Source organism: Vulpes vulpes, chromosome 2, assembly GCF_048418805.1.
Source record: "Vulpes vulpes isolate BD-2025 chromosome 2, VulVul3, whole genome shotgun sequence".
NCBI classification, from domain to species: Eukaryota; Metazoa; Chordata; class Mammalia; order Carnivora; family Canidae; genus Vulpes; species Vulpes vulpes.
The window spans coordinates 26105904-26126868 of NC_132781.1; the positions used below are offsets into that span (position 1 = coordinate 26105904).

The window sequence follows — 20965 nt, forward strand, 5'->3', positions numbered from 1 at the left end:
TTCTCCTGCTTGAAAGCCTCTGTTGGTTGCCCATTGCAGTCAAAATTAACTCCAAATCCCTGACTGGAGCCTGTAGGACTTGGCAGGTGTGGCCCCTCCCATCCCCTGTCAAATCACCTCCTACTTCTCCCCTCCCTCCTCACTGTATTCCAGCCCCAGTGGCCCTCTCTCTGAGCCATGACTGTCCCAAATTAACCTGGCTCAGGGCCTTTGATGGCCTTTCTGCTTGGAATTGTCATCCTCCAACTTTGCCCACAGTCTTCACATGGTGGTCACCTTTTCATCATTCTGGTTCCAGTTCAGCCATCACCTTCTCCAAGAAGCCTTGCCTGACTACCCCCACTCTATTCTTCACGATGCTTCCCAGTGCTGGAAGTCCTCTTATTTATTTGTGTGCTTGGGTGTTTACAATCTAGTTCCTCCCTCTGGACCCAGACTCCTCAGGGACAGTATTTTGCCAGGTTCACTGTCCCATCCAAAGTCTAGAATAATGCCTAGCATGTAATAGGCATCATTCTTCATTGGCTGACTCACCCGGTGGCCATAGTGGTCATGGACACCTTGAAAGCAAAGCTCAAACTTTCCTGCAAGAGAAAAGGAGAAAAACCCAGGTTAAGGACCTGGTCAGGTGTCATTTATTTCACCCTAAAACCCGTTTTCCTTTTTGTAATCCCTGTGGAACTTCAGGATCCTATCATCCTATGGGAATTTGAGAGAAATGTTGATATAGTCCAACCTCATCTTATTATAGATGAGATGGATAAAGTCCAGAAAAGAGAAGTGACTCATCCAAGGTCACACAGTTGGCAGGGTCAAAAGTTGGATTTAAAACTCAGTCTCCTTAGGGCACCTGGGTGACTCCTTCAGTTAAGTGTCTGACTCAATTTCCCCTCAGGTCATGATCTCAGGGTCATGAAATGGATGCCCACATTGGGCTCCACACTCGGTGGAGAGTTGGCTTGAGATTCTCTCCTCTTCTTCTCCCCCTGCCACTGTGCATGCACTCATGCTCTCCCCCTCTCTCTCTCTCTCTAAAATATAAATAGAGGGATCCCTGGGTGGCGCAGCGGTTTAGCGCCTGCCTTTGGCCCAGGGCGCGATCCTGGAGACCCGGGATCGAATCCCACGTCGGGCTCCCAGTGCATGGAGCCCGCTTCTCCCTCTGCCTGTGTCTCTGCCTCTCTCTCCCTCTCTCTCTGTCTCTCTGTGTGACTATCATAAATAAATAAATAAAAATAAAAGGAAAAAAATTTAAAAAAATAAAATATAAATAGATCTTTAAAAAGGTAAAAGTCTCTTCAAGGAGATAGAGATGGAGAATGAATTAGCAGGTGCCAATGGTCACAGGTGACATGGGGATAAGAGTGAGAGGGAGTGGGTGTCACAATCAAGGAGTGGCAGGAAGGATGTCTTTGCCATGGGCGACGGGCTCTGTACCCTGTTTGCAGTGGTGGTTACAACAAATCAACATGGGTGATAAAGTAACACACACACACATTGTCCCAGTGTCAGCCTCCTGATCTTGATACTGTGGATAAGATGTAGCCACTGGGAGGAACTGAGCAAAGGGAACTTGGGACCTCTTTCTACTGTTTTTGTCACTTCGAGTGAACTGGTAATGATTTCAAAATAAAAAGATTATAAAAAAATCGGTTTCCTGCCTCCACATTCAAGAGCTTTTTTTTTTTTTTTTTTTTTTTTTTTTACATTATTAAAGACCATCAGGTCAAATTTAGGTTCAGTTTATGTGCTCAAGGTCCAATACAGAGCCCCATTAATTGCTTTTTATAATTTGCAGTTCATATAAACTAGTAATTTGGGTGTAGAGGGATGTAATTTGCAGATGCTCCACTGCAATGGCAAATGCAAAGTTGAATGGATGGATCTTCTCCCTCCTTCATACCTGACCATGACTTTTCTTGTAGCCAAGTTCCTGCTCACACTGAGACACAGATAAGAGGAAAAATTCTCAACTTCAGGGATGAGTTTCCTGGTCATCTGGGTGCACGTCCGTGGGGCATGATGTATGCATATATATACATGCAGTTACCAATTTATATAATTTGAAGACTTCTGAACTATAACATAAGTCTTACTCTTCCATCTCTTATCCCTACGCATCTTGTTTGTGCCATTTGGTTGTTTTTCTTGTGGTTTCGTTTGTTTTCCCACTTTTGTTTCCAATTTTTAAAAATTGTGGTAAAAGATACACAAAATTTACCATAACCATTTTTAAGGGTACAGTTCAGTGGTATCAAATGCATCCATGATGTTGTACAGCCATCACGACATCTGTGTGGGGACTCCATCCATATGCATAGCTCCTGTCATCTTTAAAACTGTATCCACTAGAGAGTAACTCTCCATTCTCTCGCCCTCTCCCCTCCCCCAGTCTCTGGCAACCACCATCCTGTTTTTTGTCCCTGTGACTTTGACCCACTCATATGTGACTAAGTACTTCATATAAGTGGAATCATATAGTATTTGTCTTTTGGGTCTGGCTTATTTCACTCAGTATAACGTCGTCGTCGTCAAGCTTCATCCTTGTTGTTTAGTGTGTCAGAATTTCCTTCCTTTTCAAAGTTGAACAATATCCCATTGTATGTATATACCACATTTTGCATATCCATTCATGTGTTGATGGAACTTGGGTTGCTTCCACATTGCAGCCATTGTGAATAGTGCTGTACATACCGCTCTTGCTGTCAGTTCTTTTGGGTATATGCCCACAAGTGGAATTATTGGATCATATGGCAATTCTATGTTTAGCATTTTTTTAAAAAAAGATTTATTTATTAGAGTTTCTTGGCTACAAGAAACTCAACCACTGAGCCACCCAGGCGCCCCTCCTTCTGTCCATTTTAAAATCAGGCTGTTTGGTTTTTTTGTTTTAGAGTTTTAGGAGTTCTATGTATATTCTGGATATTAATTCCTTATTAGATATAAGATTTGTGACTATTTTTTCTAATTCAGTGGGTTGCCTTGTTACTCTTGATATCATCCTTTGATACACAAAAAATGTTAATTGCCACAAAGTCCATTTTGTCTATTTTTTTTTCCTCATTTTTTGTACCATTGGAGTCCCATCCAAGAAATTATTACCAAATCCAAAGTCGTGAGGCTTTTGCCTTCTGATTTCTTCTAGGAGCTTTACAGTTTTAGGTCTTACATTTAGGTTTCTGACCCATTTTGAGTTAATTTTTGCACACGATGTTAAGTATGGCTCCAACTTCATTTGTTTGCATGTGGATATACAGTTTTCTCAGCACCATTTGTTGAAAGACTGTCCTTTCCCCTATTGAATGGTATTGGCAGCCTCGTCAAAAATCATTTGACCTAGGATGCCTGGGTGGCTCAGTGGTTGAGCGTCTGCCTTCGGTTCAGGGCATGATCCCAGGATCTGGGATTGAGTCCCACATCAGGCTCCCTGCGAGGTGCCTGCTTCTCCCTCTGCTTGTGTCTCTGCCTCTCTCTCTGTGTCTCTCATGAATAAATAAGTAAATCTTAAAAAAAAAAAAGTCATTTGACCCATATGTGAGGGTTTATTTCTGGGCTCTCTATTCCATTCCATTGGTCTATGTCTGTCTTTATGCCAGTACCACACTGCTTTGATGACTATAGCTTTGTAGTAAGTTTGGAAACGAGGAAGTGGGAGTTCTAGGCTTGTTCTTAGTTTTCAAGACTGTTTTGGCTCTTTAGAGTTCCTGAGATTCCATGGGAATTTCAGGATGGACTTTTCTATTTGAAGAAAAGATCATTGGCATTTTAAAATTTATTTGAGAGAGAGTGAGCATGGGGGGAGGGGCAGAGAGAGAGGGAGAGAGAGTCCCAAGCAGACTCTGCACTAAGTGTGGAGCCTGACATGGGGCTCCCTCCCTCGACCTTGAGATGCCTTTTATTTCTTTTTCTTCCCTAATTTCTCTGGCTAGAACTTCTAGTACTATGTTGAGTAAAAGAGGCAAAGGCAGACATCCTTGACTTCTTTCTTATCTTAAAAGAAAAGCTTTCAGGCTTTTACCATTGAATATGATATTCCCTGGGGGTTCTTTTTCTCAAACCCAACTGATTTAATAAAACTATTTGACAACAAAAGGAACAAAAGCATCAGACTGAATTTCAGGATGCAGCTATAAATTTAAACTAATTCTGTGTTTGTGATATCACCATCCATGCTTCAGTATAAAGAAAGACCCAATGTAATAGTGGATCTTTTTGTACTCTTAATCCCTTTCACCTATTTTACCCATCCCTCTACCCATTTCTCCTCTGTTTGCTCTTTTCTGTTTGCTCAAAACACCAGTTTGCTCTTTTTGTTTAAGAGTCGGAGGCGGGGGGGGTGTATTTGTCTCGTTTTTTTCTTTGTTAATTTGTTTTTTATTAAATTCATATATGAATGAAATCATATGGTATTTGTCTTTCTGACTGACTTATTTTGCTTAGCATTATAACCTCTAGATTCATCCATGTTGTTGTAAATGGGAGGATTTCATTCTTTTTTATGGCTGAGTAATATTCCATTGTTTGTCTAAACCACATCTTCTTTATCCATTGATCTATCGGTGGATACTTGGGGTGCTTCCATAATTTGGCTCTTTAAAATAATGCTGCAGTAAACAGAGGGGTACATATATCCTTGTGAATAGTGTTTTTGTATTCCTTGGGTAAATACCCAGTGTGAGATTACTGGATCCCATAACTCTATTTTAAATTTTTAAAAGAGCCTCCGTACTGTTTTCCAGAGTGGCTGCACTAGTTTGCATTCCCACCAACAGTGTACGAGGGCTCCCCTTCTTTTCTGCATTCTTGCCAACATCAGTTGTTTACTGACTTGTTCATTTTAGCCATTCTGACACATGTGAGGTGATATCTCATTGTGGGTTTGATTTGCATTTCCCTGATGATTAATTATGTTGAGCATCTTTTTATGTGTTGTTGGCCATCTGTATGTCTTCTTTGGAAAAATGTCTCTTCATGTCTTCTGCCCACTTTTTAATTGTTTTTTTTTCTTTGGTATTGAGTTTGTATAAGTTATTTATACATTTTGGATACTAATCCCTTATTGCCTATGTCATTTGCAAATATCTTCATCCATTCAGTAGGCTGTCTTTTGGCTTTGTTGCTTGTTTCCTTTATTGTGCAGAAGCTTTTAATTTTGATGTAATCCCAATAGTTTATTTTTTTTTGTATCCCTTTCCTTAACAAACATATCTAGAAAAACATTGCTTTAGCTGTTGTCAGAGAAATTACTGCCTGTGCTCTCTTCTAGGATATTTATGATTTCAGGTCTCACATTTAGGTCTTTAATCCATTTGGAGTTTATTTTTGTGTATAGTGTAAGAAGCAGTCCAGATTCTTTTGCATACTGTCCAGGTTTCCCACAACCATTTGTTGAAGTGACTATCTTTTTCCCATTGCATAGTCTTGCCTCCTTTGTGGAAGATTTTTAAAAAATATTTTATTTATTTATTTGAGAGAAAGAAAGCACGTGTGTGTGCAGGCATGTGCATGCATAAGTGGGAGGAGGGGCAGAAGAAGAGGGAGAGGGAGAAGCAGATTCCTTGGTAAGCTCAGAGCCCAATGTGGGCCTTGATCATGAGACCCTGAGCCCAAGTCAGATGCTTAACCAACTGAGCCACTCGGGGGCCCCTTCTTTGTCAAAAATTAACTGACCATATAATTGTCAGTTTATTTCTGGGTTTATTTCTACCCTGTTTCAGTGATCTATGTATCTATTTTTTTTCTGTGTGTCTATTTTTGTGCCAGTGCCATACTGTTTTGATTACTACAGCTTTATTATGTATCTTGAAATCTAGGATTATAATACCTCCAGTTTTGTTCTTTATCAAGATTGATTTGGCTATTTGGGGTCTTTTGTGGTTCCATACAAATTTTATGATTATTTGTTCTAGTTCTGTGAATCCTGTGGGTTTATAATATATAACTTTTATTATGCTGAGGTTGTTTCCTTCTAATTCTAGTTTGTTGAGGCTTTTTATCATGAAAATCTGTTGAATTTTGTTAAATTCCTTTTCTGTACCAACAGAGATGATCATGTGTGTTTTTTCCCTTCATTCTGTTAATGAGTGTATTACATTAATCAATCTTCATATGTTGAAGCATCCTTGCATTCCAGGAATAAATCCTATTTGATCATGGTATAAAATCTTTTTATTCTGCTGCTCAGTTAAGTTTGCTAGTATTTCACTGAGGATTTTTTAAAAAGATTTTATTTATTTATTCAGGAGAGACAGAGAGAGAAGTAGAGACATAAGCAGAGGGAGAAGCAGGCTCCCTATGGGGAGCCTGATGTGGGACTCTAGCCTAGGACCCCAGAATCATAACCTGAGCTGAAGGCAGATGCTCAACCACTGAGTCACCCAGGCATCCCTCATTGAGAATTTTTGTATTGATGTCCATAAGGGATGTGGGTCTGTAGTTTTAGTATCCCTGTCTGGCTTTAGTATCAGGGTAATGCTGGCTTCATATAATGACTTAGCAAGTGTTCCCTCCTCCTCATTGTTTTTGGAAATTCTTGAGAAGAATTGGATTAATTCTTGGAAGTATTGAATAGAATTCACCTGTGAAGCCATCAGGTCCAGAGCTTTTTTTTTTGCCTAAAGATTTTGATTACTGATTCAAACTCTTTCCTAGCCTAATAGATCTATCCAAATTCTCTACTTCTTCATAATTTCATCTTGGTAGGTTTTGTGTTACTAGGAGAGGCCCTCCCCTTTGTGCTTCTGAGATCAGACACAACCATCAGCAGTCAGTGCACAGATTTCTGATATTTGGATGACAGGGTCCTTTTTGCCCACCAGTGTTCTCACAAGCTATGTACAAGACTCTCTAGGAACACAGGCACAGCTGCCCGCCACCTGGCTGGGGGGTGGGGGATGGGAAGCTGCTATTGTGCTTAATGCTGAAATTGACTGAAATTAACTGTAATTTACTGCCCAAGCCTTCCCCTGGATCTTGCAAGCCATTAATGGACTCCAGAGTTCCAAAGTAGTTACATCAACAGTCATTGCCAGTACAACTGTTGTCTAGGTGAGGAGATAGATTCCTGCTGCTTCCTGCTCCATTATCTTCAGAGAATCCTCTCAGCAGGATTATATTTTAATCGTATCTGTTTGAGCAAATCAATTGTGTTAGCTGAGATTTGACCAATAATTTATTCAAAACTTGCTTTAGTTTCTGCCAACATTTTCATAGAACAAAAGATGTTAAGAACTTTGATCAGAGACTCAAAAAGACAATGTTGACTGTTTTGACACAGCAATAGCAGAACTTTCATTAACAATTAAACCCCAAACTTATTATACTGCACAGTTTCCCATATGTCCTGTCCCCTAGATTTTCTTGGATCTGTGTGCACCTGCACCCCACTCCCCACTCACATAATCACCTAATCATAGGATTAGGGAGCAACATTTTTTACTACGTGGCTCTACAGCTGACCTGTTCAGGGTGGACACTCATCCAATCTGGGCCCATCAGAGAGCCCTTGCATGACAATTTTGGATCTGGAACTCAGTTCAGTCTGTCTAATCACTGGATTGCTCAGGGAGCACAGCTGTTAGGTGGAGGACCTGGGTCACTGGACCCACATTGGCCACTACACGAAGAAACCTGGTGAGTGGGAAAGAAGCCCACATTCAAAAGAAAGTGGACACAGGGATCCCTGGGTGGCGCAGCGGTTTGACGCCTGCCTTTGGCCCAGGGCGCGATCCTGGAGACCCGGGATCGAATCCCACGTCGGGCTCCCGGTGCATGGAGCCTGCTTCTCCCTCTGCCCCTCTCTCTCTCTCTCTCTCTCTCTCTCTCTCTCTCTCTCTCTGTGTGTGACTATCATAAATAAATAAAAATTTAAAAAAAATTAAAAAAAAAAAAAAGAAAGAAAGTGGACACAGGAGACAGAAAGTCCCGATGACCATCAAATGCCTGGCTCCATGTGTTCCTGAGGTCCTGCTGGCTTCCCATAGTCTGGCCACACCACTCTTCTTTGGCAACCAATAACTAATAGTCCCCCACTTTGCTCAAGCTAGTGGGAGTTGGTTTATTGTCATTTGCAACCCTAAGAGCCCAGAGTAACCTCCTAGACCCACCCTCTCACTTTACAGAGGAAGAAACAAATTCTGAGAAAGGCTCTGACTTCCCAAAGGCTACGAGGTTAGTGAGTGACTAGGCTAAAATTAAATCTTGAGTTTCCAGACTGCTGCTTCCATGTGTTTCTAAACAGCTGCCGCTACTGCAGTGCCATGTGACATTTCTAAAGCCTGTAGATTTCCAAAGTCCTCAGTTGGAGGGAAATGCCTCTGTACTTCCTCCTATCTGCAAAATAAAGGGAAAAGGATAAAAATAGGAGACCACCAAAACATAACTAGAGACCTAGGACCTGGAGGGTTGGCACAGGAAATTGAGAATGGGAAGAACAAAGTCAACCTTGTTAGAGGTAGAAACTCAAAGGACACCACAGTATCTGTGGCTGAGCTCTCACACAAGGAGGATGGGATCAAAGGAGATCTTTATCTCTTTGCAAAACTCTCATGCAGGATTCAGATGAAACTGAGCCAATAAATATCCTCCTAACCAAGGCTAAAGGGAGACTCAAGACCCATTCCAGGCTCAGCTCCCAATCCTTCCACTCTTTGAAGTTCATCCTTTGTAAAATAAGATGGCTTGGTGGGGAGGTCCAGATGCCTATCTCGGCAGAGTTGCACAGCCTCGCCAGCCCTGTGAGGTCCTATAGTTGAAGATCCCCTGTTCCCTCACCCTACCCTCCACAGGCCTCTTTCCTGCTTTCCACCTCCCAAGCACCACTGACAAAGTTGTATGTATGTGACTTTCCCTGAAGGTTTGGGGTAACAAGGGTGATGGGCCCTGGAAGGTCACATGATACATATGCAGGAGCAGAGTGGTCACTGCTAAATAGATGACCTTACAGCCTGGACTGGATGTGCATAGCAAGATGATGTGTGCAGACAAGCAAGAACTTGTCTCTGGAAATCGTCTCCCTGTTAGTCCCATCTTGCTGGAAGAGGCTTTGACAGCCCCAGGAGGTAATTTTGTGGGAGCTGCAGGAAGAAGTGGCTAGGAAGACAGGTTGCTTGGTGAGCCCCCACTTACAGCTACCAAGGACATGGCATATCTTTGCCCAGGACAGACAGAAGCGCTTGGTCAACACTCCAGTCATCCAGGGTGACCCAAGACACCGCAATCCCTGACATTTCTCAGCCCACTGCCCTCTGGTGCCCTCTGAGCCTGCCACAGTCACATGGTGCTTTGGTGGTTTCCTGGATTAGAGGGCAAGTTCTGGGCAGCCCCAAACCCCCGCTCTCTGCAGAACCCACCTTTCAAGGGTTACATTTCAAACACGTTCATGATGTGTGTTAGTCATCCCTGACCTCGAGACTCCAGCCCTCCCAGCCCAGCTCCACCTCATGCCTCACCTGGAGTTTCCCTGGGCCCTGCCTGCAGCTGGGTTTCTCTTCCTCTCCTTGCATCCCCAAACTGCAGCCCACTCTGAAGAGCATTTTAACATTTTTTTAAAAGATTTTATTTATTCATGAGAGACACAGGCAGAGGGAGAAGCAGGCTCTGTGCAGGGAGCCCAATGCAGGACTCGATCCCAGGACCCTGGGATCGAGTCCTGAGCCAAAGGCAGACACCCAACCACTGAGCCACCTAGGTGCTCCATCATTTTAACTTTTTTATCCAAGACTTTCCATTACTCTGAGGTCTTGTTTTCATGAACAAAAAATGTTAGTGAAGGTGCTTTTCCTAATCCAGGGAGTAGCTATCTCCATGAAAGTGATTCTGCTTGATTCTAGACCAACAAATATAATTCACAAACACTTGCAAAAATTTTCATACAGCAAAACAAATGTCCCCCCATCTCCAAAACACTAACCTGATCCCCGTGTGTGGTTACTGCACTTCCTGTACCCAAAACCGGGACATAAATTTTAAAAATGTATTTAATTTAAAAATAACATATTATTGCTTTCAGAGGTAGAGTTCAGTGATTCAGCAGTCTTACATAACACCAAGTGCTCATTACATCAAGTGCCCTCCTAATGCCTATCACCCAGTTACCCCATCCCTCCACCCGCACCCCCTCCAGCAACCCTCTGTTTTCTACGGTTAAGAGTCTCTTATGGTTTGTCGCCCTCTCTGATTTTGTCTTGTTTTATTTTCCCTCCCTTTCCCTATGATCCTCTGTTATGTTTCTTAAATTCCACATATGAGTGAAATCATATGATAATTGTCTCTCTCTGATAGACTTATCTCGCTCAGCATAATATCCTCTATTTCCAAAAATGAAATAGCAAGATTTCATTTTTCTGATGATTGAGAAGTATTCCATCACATATACCACATCTTCCTTATCCATTCATCTGTGGGACATATTCTGATAACGGCACAAAATCTGCACCATCGGATATCCTAGAAAATCCAGGATGTGCTGTCTTATTTATTTTTCCATGTATCACAACACGCTCATACCAGTTATGGGAATGGATCGATTGTATGATTCTCCTTTACCCAGCAAATATTGGGACTGCCCAGGGGAGGTTCTCAGTCTCAGACACAGGAGAAAGCTCTGGGGAGCCTCTGGAATTCTAAGAATAAGCTGCGAGAATTGGATGGGTTCAATGTGGAGAGTGCTTGGCAGCCCCTCAGAAGTCCTCAGTGACCATGATCTGCTCCAGCCAAGTTCCCGGGAGCCCCTGGACACAACCTACAAGGCTGATGACATCCCTCCTTGGGCTTTCCCTTCTTTTTTATCTATTAGATATCACTCCCACCAGGGCCTCTGCACTAGACCCACAGGGCTCATGGAAGATTCTAGCTCCACCTCTGTGGGGAGGCCCCTTCTAATCCTGGCCACGAGGGGTAGAGGGATAGAGGGGTAGGATGCCCCCACTGGCTCTGGCCTCCTGCGGTGATCAGTGTCCACAGCTTCAGAGCAGATGGCAAAATGCCTGCCTGGTGATGAAGACCTTCTGTTTCTTCCTCCTTCCAGACCCAACCGAAATTAAGCCTTGCCAGTGTACCACTCTTCTTCACTGAGATTTAAACATTTTACCTCCTCGATGGAAAAGAGTCTTTTTTTTTTTAAGATTTTATTTATTTATTCATGAGAGATAGAGAGAGGCAGAAACATAGGCAGAGGGAGAAGCAGGCTCCCCACAGGGAGCCCAATACAGACTTGATCCCAGGATCACCACCTGAGCAGAAGACAGAGACACCCAACCACTCAGCCACCCAGGTACCTCAAAAAAGAGCATACAGCTGAATTCCTACAGCCAGGATAGACTGTTTTCACAAGCTGTCCATAGTTTTGTATGGTGGCTGGAAGGCAGGTTTGAACAATGAGGTCCATGGACGACCCCCTCCCCCCCAAGAGTTTCCTGAATAGAATTCAGGGAATCTGTGAACTGAAATGGGAAAGCTATTATACTTGATTTTCACAAACCTCTAACTGAAATTTGGCACGAAGGGAGGCAACAAGCCATGGCAATATTAGCACAGTAGTACCTATGGATATGTCTCCCCGAAACCACAGATGTTGTGTCCCGCCTTACAGACATTGCCAGTGTCTTGAAATACCATTTACACTCAGAACTACTTTAAGATTATGTCAGTTATTAGACTCACGGCGAGATCTCTTTATTTAGCATTTTTATAAAGAAGCACATGCATTATTTTATCACAATTTTCCCAAATATTTTGATTATTGCATTTTAATACAATTTGTTTATTTGTCCCAATGTCTTTAATTTTATTTTTATTTTATTATTATTATTTTTTAAAGATTTTACTTATTTATTCATGAGAGACACAGAGAGAGGCAGAGACAGGAGAGGCAGGCTCCATGCAAGGAGCCTGACATGGGACTCGATCCTGGGACTCCAGGATCACTCCCTGAGCCAAAAGCAGAAGCTCCAAACGTCTTTTATTTTATACAAAGTACATTTCTGTATTTTTCTGAGAAGGGGTCCATAGACTTCAACAGATTGCCAAAAGGCCCAGAGCAAAAATAAAATAAAATAAAAATGTGGGCAGCCCGGGTGGCTCAGAGGTTTAGCACCGCCTTCAGCCCAGGGCGTGATCCTGGAGTCCCAGGATCAAATCCCACATCGAGCTCCCTGCATGTAGCCTGCTTCTCCCTCTGCCTGTGTCTCTGCCTCTCTCTGTGTGTCTCTCATGAATAAATAAATAAAATCTTTAAAAATAAATAAAAATGATGTATCTCTGAACTCTGGGAGGAGGGTCGCGGCATAAGACATTTCGGAGGGGGAGGGGTGGAATTCTATTTTTTTAAGAGAAAGTAGAAGCTGTCTGTTTGGGAAGGGCATTGTTTGTGCAAGGTAATGAAGAAGGCTCGGGAGGTATGGGTAGCAGCCTTCCTATGGGGCTGTGATGAGTCTCTCTTTCCATGTGTTTGCCTCCTGTACTGTTTGATTTGTCATGTGTCCCTCAGGGGACTCGGCCTGGGCCACCACCTTCCCCTCCCATGTCTTTTGTGTCCTGTCACTTGATTTACATGTGTCTACACATGCACTGCATATTCCCTCTGTCACATTTTGGTGCAGTGCCTGCAATGATGGGTTACACATCCTCCACGTGTCAGCCACATGCACACATGAATTTCACATGTGAGTCACTTGTTCACTGGGGAGCATTTCCCTATTGGGAAATCCCTAGTGTGTCTGACATGTAACTGTCAGGGTAGCTTATGTATTCATTCATTCATTCATTCATTCATTCTTGAGTTCCTACTCAACGTGGCTGTCCCTATTTCAGGCTCCGTGGATACAACAATGAACAAAAACCCAAAAGCCCTGCCTTTCTGGAGGCCAACAGTAAATGTCAGAGGAATAACTAAAGATTCTATTAAAAATTATTATTCAATATAATCGTAACAACACCAACATAGTAAACATATATACAAATAAATAGGTAGAGTATGTAAATAAATGATGTAGTATGCTACCTGGTGATGAGTACTGGGAAAGCATAGGGCAAGGGAAGGGGGACGGGGGTTGTGGAGTGGAGGGGATACAACTGTGACCCAGAAGGTCAAAGCAGGCCCCCTGAAGATTCATTTGAGCAAAGACTTGAAGCAAAGGCATGAGCTTTGATGTTATCAAGGAAATGTGTTCCCAACAGAGGGACAGCAGGTGCAAAAGCCCAGGGGTAGGAGTGTGTCTGCTATGTTGGAAGAACGTCCAGGTGGCCAGACTGGAGGAAAAAACAATAGGAATTCCAAGTTGGCTTGTTATCCTCCACCCTTGACGCGATGTGGCACACGCCCATCTGTGTGACACAGGGCCTAGAGCCTGCGCAACCGTCCTGGAAACCACCACTCATTGTGGTGCTGGGTCATTCGACACAGTCTGATGAGTGTGATCTCAAGGGATAAAAACAAAAGACAAAAAAACCTTTCTGCCTTGGTGGGTAAGGCAACTGGACCAGAAAATGAAAATCCTGTCACTAGAGGGAGGTGGAGGGAGGTAAGGGAAAGGCCCCAGCTAAGGGGTAGTGGTCACCAGGCTGGCCTCGCTGAATCTGTTTCCACATATGCAAAATGGGGCAAAAAACCCCTGGATCTGTGAGGCTAGAATGCAAAAATAAGCCTCCAAGTCCCAGCCTGGCTGTAGCTTGCGCAGCTCAGCACACAGTCACCCCCTCCATTCCTGGCCCCAAGGCTCCCATGGGGCCTCACCTTCCTTGAATTCGAACTCGAGGACCTGAGGGTCAGCTCAGGTGCAAAGTAAGATCTCCGAGTGGCTTCTGTTCCGCTTTTTTTTTTTTAATTTTTATTTATTTATGATAGTCACAGAGAGAGAGAGAGAGGCAGAGACATACACAGAGGGAGAAGTAGGCTCCATGCACCAGGAGCCCGACGTGGGATTCGATTCCGGGTCTCCAGGATCCCGCCCTGGGCCAAAGACAGGCGCTAAACCGCTGCGCCACCCAGGGATCCTTCTGTTGCGTTTTTAATCCTGAATTCTCCCACTTAGCATAATGCTTCAGATCTTCTTGGGGAAAAAGCTGGAGCCTAAATCCTAAACAAATAAAAATGTGAATTAGAACTGGCACAATTAGTCTCCTAAACATTTGAGAGTACAAGGCAGGGGGGAAAAAAAGCTTAAAAGCCCTCCTGTCACCTGCTGGCAGGCCGCCACCCTCTGGGACTCCTTGTCCTCTGCCGCCATCGTCTGGAGAGAGGAGGGACTGCGGGGACACAGAGGGATAGAAACAACGGCAGGCAAGGCTGGGTGATGGGGTGGGCAACGGGACCGAGCCTCCTTCCAGTAACTAGGAGACACAGGGCCTACCCCAGAGAGGCTAGCGGGGCACTCACATGGAGAGGCAGGGAGTGCTGCTCGTTTCTAGGCCCAATTCAGGGCACAGAGAGGGCCCAATGTCAGAGGAAGGAGTCCCAGTGATGACAGGTGTACTTTCCTTTCCTTCTATGAAAGAGGAAAGCAAGATAAGACAGTTTATGTATTTATCTCAAGGCTGAACCACACCTTAGAGTCAGCATTCAAACGCAGAGCCCTGAGCCAAATCCAGGTTGAGCCCGGATACTCAGAGTATTGTCCTTGGACCAGCAGCCTCTGCAGCACGTGGGGGAGCTTGTTAGAATATTGCAGGATCTCCTGCCCCACTGGAAACTTACTGAATCAGGCTCAGCATTTTAACAGATTCCCCCTGGGCAACCGGTAATACGTGTCAGAGCGTGGGAAGCGCTGATTTGAAACATGCTGGCTTCTGACCTTCCTAGGAGGACACATTCAGATACTCCTATTTCCCCATGTTCTACACGTTCACTGTAAAGAAATTCAGACAATATAGGAAAATTTAAAGCAGAAAGCAATACACACTGTGGTCTGCAAATAATCCTTCTAAATAGGGATCCCTGGGTGGCGCAGCATTTTAGCGCCTGCCTTTGGCCCAGGGCGCGATCCTGGAGACCCGGGATCGAATCCCGGGCTCCCGGTGCATGGAGCCTGCTTCTCTCTCTGCCCCTCTCTCTCTCTGTGTGTGACTATCATAAATAAATAAAAATTTAAAAAAATAATCCTTCTAAATATTTTCTGTGCACATCCACACATTTTTATAAAAATCAGTATGTATTCCCCATGCTATCCCATATGCTTTGCCTTTTACTTAAGGTACTAAATATGATTTCTGTGTTGAAATAGTAATTGTTCAATGAATATTTGCTATACAAAAAAAAAATGCCTAAAACAATAAGGGTGTATTTGTCATCTATTGCTGCATTCAAAATTACTCCCAAACCTAGCAGTTTAAACCAACAAATCTTTATTACCTAACAGTGTTCCTGAGAGTCAGAATCTGGGAGTGGCTTGGTGGATAATTCTGGCTCAGAGTCTCTCTCATAAAATCTTCAACCTGTTGCAGGAGCAGCCACCTGAAGGCTATGTCACCTCACCTGCTACAAGCCAGCATTGTTGCTTACCTGAACCCATACAAATGCCATTTGCCTTTTCAGGGTTCCCTGCATCTACTCCTACACTGCTCTCAACCATCCATTCATTTACCAGCCACAGCGGACTTGGAGAAAGGCAAATCCAACCTTGTTGCCCCCTGCTTCAAATCCACTCAGGGTTTAACATGGCTCTTCGAGCAAAGTGTAAAAAAACAAAACAAGGAGCTCCTGGGTGGCTGAGTAGGTTAAGTGTGAGACTCTTGGTTTTGGCTCAGGTCCTAATCTCAAGGGTCAAGGAGATTGAGGCTCCTGTGGGGCTCTGATGTCAACAGGAGTCTGCTTGGATATTCTCTCCCTCTGCCCTTGCTCCACTCATGCTCTCTCTTCTCTCTGTCTCTCTCACATAAATAAATAAAATCTTAAAAATAAATAAGTTAAACAGAGGTCTACAAGGCCCTGGGGGTCTGGTCCCTGCTGGAGGCCCTCTCTCCTCCTGGCCTTACCCTTCCCCCGCCACCCACCCAGCTTATTGTCCCCCCGCTGGGCCAGGTCCTTATGGATCTCCTCCCAGCCCCTCCTGACCAAGCTCTGTCCCACCTGGATTTTCTGTAATCGGAACTCATTCCACACACACTCAGCACACACACATTTACATAGGTGCACATATACCCACACGGCAGCTTCGCAAACTGTGCTCCCGCCTCAGTTCTGTCTCCCAATGCCCAGCAAGTGCTAGGCCCTCAATAAATATTTGTTGAACACACTATCTTTCAGCCCTTGTATCGGTGGCAAATGTTTTCCCTGGATTGTGGTTTGCCTTTAACTTATTGTTTCTTTAACCGCCAGAAGTCTTAACATTTGACATAGCCAAATCTGTTGATCTTTCTTTTGGGATTTCTCTGTGGCTTTGTGCACAGAACATTCCAGAGTTTTGTAAGAAGAACAGGTGCCTGAACAAGGGCCCCAGGTTGAGGAATTCAGCTTAAAAGGAACAGGGAACAGACAACCTTGATGAAAACTGGTGGAGGGAGTTAAGAGACCAGGCTCAGTGGCATCAGAGACAGGGCTGAGTGTGTCCTGGGCAGGGGAGTCTTGACCTACAGGTCTCCATGGTGCTCACCTACTCCCTAATGGACTGGGAAAGTGTTGACACCCTAGGACATGTCAAGAGAAAACAGGTCAGAGCCTACCATCTGCTAGACATTGACTTTTCAGGTAAGAATTGAAAGACCAGGGCAGCCCAGGTGGCTCAGTGGTTTAGCACTGCCTTCAGCCCAGGGCCTGATCCTGGGGATCCAGGATCGAGTCCCGCATCCGGCTCCCTGCATGGAGCCTGCTTCTCCCTCTGCCTGTGTCTCTGCCTCTCTGTCTCTCTGTGTCTCTCAGGAATAAATAAATAAATAAATAAATAAATAAATAAATAAATAAATAAAATCTTTAAAAAGGAAAAAGAATTGAAGGACCAAGTAGTATTTATTAGGTACAGACTCTCTGTGTGTGTGTGCATGCATGCACACTCATGGGCACACACACATAAACATTTGTGCATGTGTGTCCACATGCATAAGTGTGTCTGTAAGAGCTTTCAGACAGAGAACAGTATCTTTGAAGAACCCAAGTTGGGATGTGTTCAGATGGTCTTCATTAGGTCTCCAAAAGAGGTCCTCATTAGATCTCCGGAGGTCTTCATTAGGTCCCCAATCACCTGCTGTCCCATCCAAAATCCACCAATGGGGCAAGAAGAGGATGTTACTGATCAAGATGTATGGCCATGTTCTTTAGGGCCTCCACTTAGCCTCAGTTTCCACTGAGGACAAGACCAGCCAGCTCGGCTTCTCCCCTGCGTCTCCACATCCCTGCTGTGAGAATTATGGGCAAAACTGTCAGTGCAACACAGCAGTTGTCCATGGGAAGCCCTTGTCCCCAGGCATCCTTGGCTCCTGGCTGGCTGGCTGGCTCTCCCTTGGCTGTGAGAAGGGGCTGCCTTCTGGCGTTCAGAAAAATGCCTGCCTACTGCAGCCATCTGGGGACAAGGTGCAGCATGTAAGCTAATGGGGTGGGAATGTCAATAAAGGTGCAGCTTAAGCTTGCCCAGCCCTGAGCCCAAGGCAACATGCAGAGGGGAGTCTCTAGAACTGTCTTCTGGGGACAAGTTAGAATATAATGGTGATTCTGTGATTCCTGGTTGTTGGCAGGAGCCAGACCTTGTGCTTTCCTTACTACACCCATGGGTAGTAGGTGTAACTCATATTCCCACCTTACAGATAAGAACCAGGGCTCAGAGAGGTTTGTAATTCATTCAAGGTTACTCAGCTGTCCCTGGAAGAGCAGGATCCAGGTTGCTTAGCTCTAGAGCCCATGAGGCAAATCCCAGTGCCCTGTGGTCTCTCAGATCATTGTGGGGCAAAGGGTAGGAGCCTGATGCTGGGGGAGGGACTTTGATTCCAAAAAGGGAGAATTTCTTGGGGGAGGTGGGGATGCAGCCATTCAGACAGTTCTTATAAGATGAGTACCTCCTAAAAAAAAAAAGATGAGTACCGCCTTTGCCCCATTGTGGAACTGGAAGAGGACTATTTTAGTAGTAGCAGAGCTGTGTGGGCCCCAAATAGTTGGCAGGGAGCCAGCTAAGCCAGGTCCGAACAGAGCTGGGTGGGAAACACTGGAAACCGTGCCTGTTAGAACAAAATGTAACCTGCAAGGAAGGCCGATGGGGTTTGGGCTGTGTGGCAGTTGGCAGCAGGAGGCCAGCCCCCAGAAGGACACAGGGCAAGGTGCCGACCTGGGCTGTGAGAGGCACAGACAAGTGATGAAGAATGGAGGAGGGCTGCCTCCCCCTGCAGCAAGACCCCAGCTGCCTGCCTGGAGGAGGGGAACCTGCAACGTGGGCTTGAGGCAAGAGGGGAAAGCAGTGGAGTTAAGCAGCTCAAGCAAAGACCTGGGAATGCAGCAAGCACCCCAGACTCCTTCTCCAGTGATCCATTCCCTCCACCCCCCATTCCAGGAAGCCGGTCAAAAAGTTTCCTCACTGACAACTTCAAAAAAGCAAGACTCCAGGAAGCATGTGTGTGTCTGGGCGTCTGTACGTGTCTATAAACTTCCCCACTCCCACGTTGGAATCTAGACTTATTTGGCAAAGAATGTCATCTTCGGGGAGGGAGACTGACTGCCCCGAAACAGGGACATGTAGGTGGATTCATTTCTCAGAGCTCCAGATATGGCTTATTTGTCCAAGGCTCTGGTATTTTTCTAAGATAAATAATGGAATTGTTGAAACTGTGAAAATGTGTACTTGTGCAAACTTTGAGAGATTCTGAGCGTGTAAGTCCAGGGTCTGTGTCAGTTAAAGCCTGTGTATATATAACTGATGTGAAGTGTGATAAAACTTTTTGATTTTTTTTTCTTTTTTTGCAGAAAATAGTCATGTGCTATGAGTTTTAACTGGAAGGAATTAGAAATAGGAACTTGTGTTAATGGATTTGTTTTGTTTTAATTAATAGATTTTATTTTTTAGAGCAGTTTTAAATTTACAGAAACAGGTAATGGAAAATACAGAGTTCCCATGTACCCCTCCCTTCCACTGGCACACACTTGCCCCTTTTATTAATATCTTGCATTAGTGTGGTATGTTTGTTACAGTTGAGCCAATACTGGTGCATTATTATTAACTAAAGTCCATATTTACATTAGGGATCACTCTGTGTGCTGTACATTCTATGGGTTTTGGCAAATGTATAATGACATCAATCCACCATTATCGTATCCATTATAATACCACACAGAATAGTTTCACTGGCCTAAAAACGCCCTATGCTCCCCCTATTATTAATAGATTTTTTAAGGAAGATTTTATTTTTTTACTTTTTATTTTTTTAAGATTTTATTTATTTGAGAGCTAGAGAGCATGAGCAGGGGGAGGGGCAGATGGAGAGGGAGACACTCCATCCCAGAACCCTGGGCTCCTGACCTGAACCAAAGGCAGACACTTAACCAACTGAGCCACCCATGTGTCCCTAATAGGAAGACTTCAGATTTAAGTGATTCCTTCTGCACTTTCTTCTAAAAAGTAGAAGTTATATTGTGTTCCTTCCCTCCCCATGCCCACCCCCTCTGCATTCCAGAAAGCTCATCAGAAATGGTTCCTCCTGACAAACTCAGAAGAGGTAGCCAGGAAATGTTCTGGTACCTTAGTTCTAGGTGGCAATGTGGGGGGCCTCTGAGGAACTAAGGGGACGTTCGCACCATGGTGCCCTGACATTGCAATGAAATGTGGTTACTCACAGTCCTAGCTCAGGAGCTCCTGGGTGGAGCCCATTCAGTTCGTCCACATGCCCTGTCACTTCTGGATGGAAACAACAGAAACCCAACTTCAGCTAAGAAGCAGAAGAGCTTTAAAAACCATAACAAGGAAAGTACTTAGAGCTGGTCCCAACCAGCTAAACTCTCAGTGGTGTCCAGCATTTAGTGATCGTCCCCATAGGCCCCGCGATCCTGCTGAGTGGGATGATGGGGGGCAAGGGGGCTGTCTTAATTGGAAGGGGGGTTGCACTCCTCTCCAGCTGGGGTTGCCTCCAGGTGTGCAAATACAACGTCAGGTTCTTACATCCCTCCTTCCTCTTCTTCGCGCTCTAGTCCCGGGCACAGCCCCTCCCCGGAGCTCTGTGGGATGCCAGCTGAGCCGTCTTACAGGGAGGGGCTGGTTGGCTGGCTCCAGGGGCACGTTTCTCCAGGGGCACTGGTGGCTTTGGATCCCAAGGCCTCACACTCGCCACAGGGATACACTTTAAACTGGATGGGCGGGGTGCCCGTGGGACCAGCGCTCTAAAGCAGCTCTCTGGTGGTTCCCGCTGCTAAGAGCAGAAAAACCCACTCAGGCTGCCTGGCAACTCTGGTCATCCCTTTCTCCACAGTGTCACGTTAGTCATGAAACATCTCATTCCAAAAAATAGTGGAAATACTGATCTTCCTTTGGAGGAGGTGGCTCTCCGAGCTGGGGTGCAGACCTGGAGAAAGCCATGAGGGGGTGGAGGCCCACCACCAGCTCCTGCTTGCTTCAGGCAGGGGCTTGTGGCCCAGCTGCTGGGAGCCTGCTCATGTCCCGCAGGGGCTGAGGCCTCACCAGCAGCAAATCCCCACTTCCAGTGACCAGCTAGAGGTACACAGGCCCCCTGGGAGGCATCACACCTCACCTGACTCCTCTGCCCTCTCTTGCTCCTGCTCTTGCCTTAGTCAGGCATCCTTCCTTGATAAACTTCTCTCAGAAATGTCCCACAGGCCAAACTCCCCCACAGCCTCTGCTTCCAGAGAAGCCACCCCGAGAAGCCCTCCCCACCTCTCTGTATCTGCTGGTGGCGATTCCAGACTGTCTAGGGCCGATGCTCAAGGAGGAAAGAAAGGGAACCTGAGGGCTCCTTCACTGCTGCTGTCACGCTGAGCTGGCCACTGCACTTTCTGGACTGTGATGTATCTCAAGACACCTCTCTCTCCCTGGCACATAACATG

The 20965-nt window shown here is 45.0% G+C and overlaps 1 long non-coding RNA gene across 1 annotated transcript; it reads right to left on the reverse strand.

Moving 5' to 3' along the window:
* Positions 1-13890: 13890 nt before the first annotated feature.
* On the reverse strand, positions 13891-15811 carry LOC140596009 (uncharacterized). Its single transcript, XR_011998031.1, has 5 exons — positions 15347-15811; positions 14693-14843; positions 14375-14483; positions 14178-14244; positions 13891-14075 (listed from the first exon to the last, which is right to left on the reverse strand). It is a non-coding gene; the product is annotated as an uncharacterized lncRNA (long non-coding RNA).
* Positions 15812-20965: the final 5154 nt, after the last annotated feature.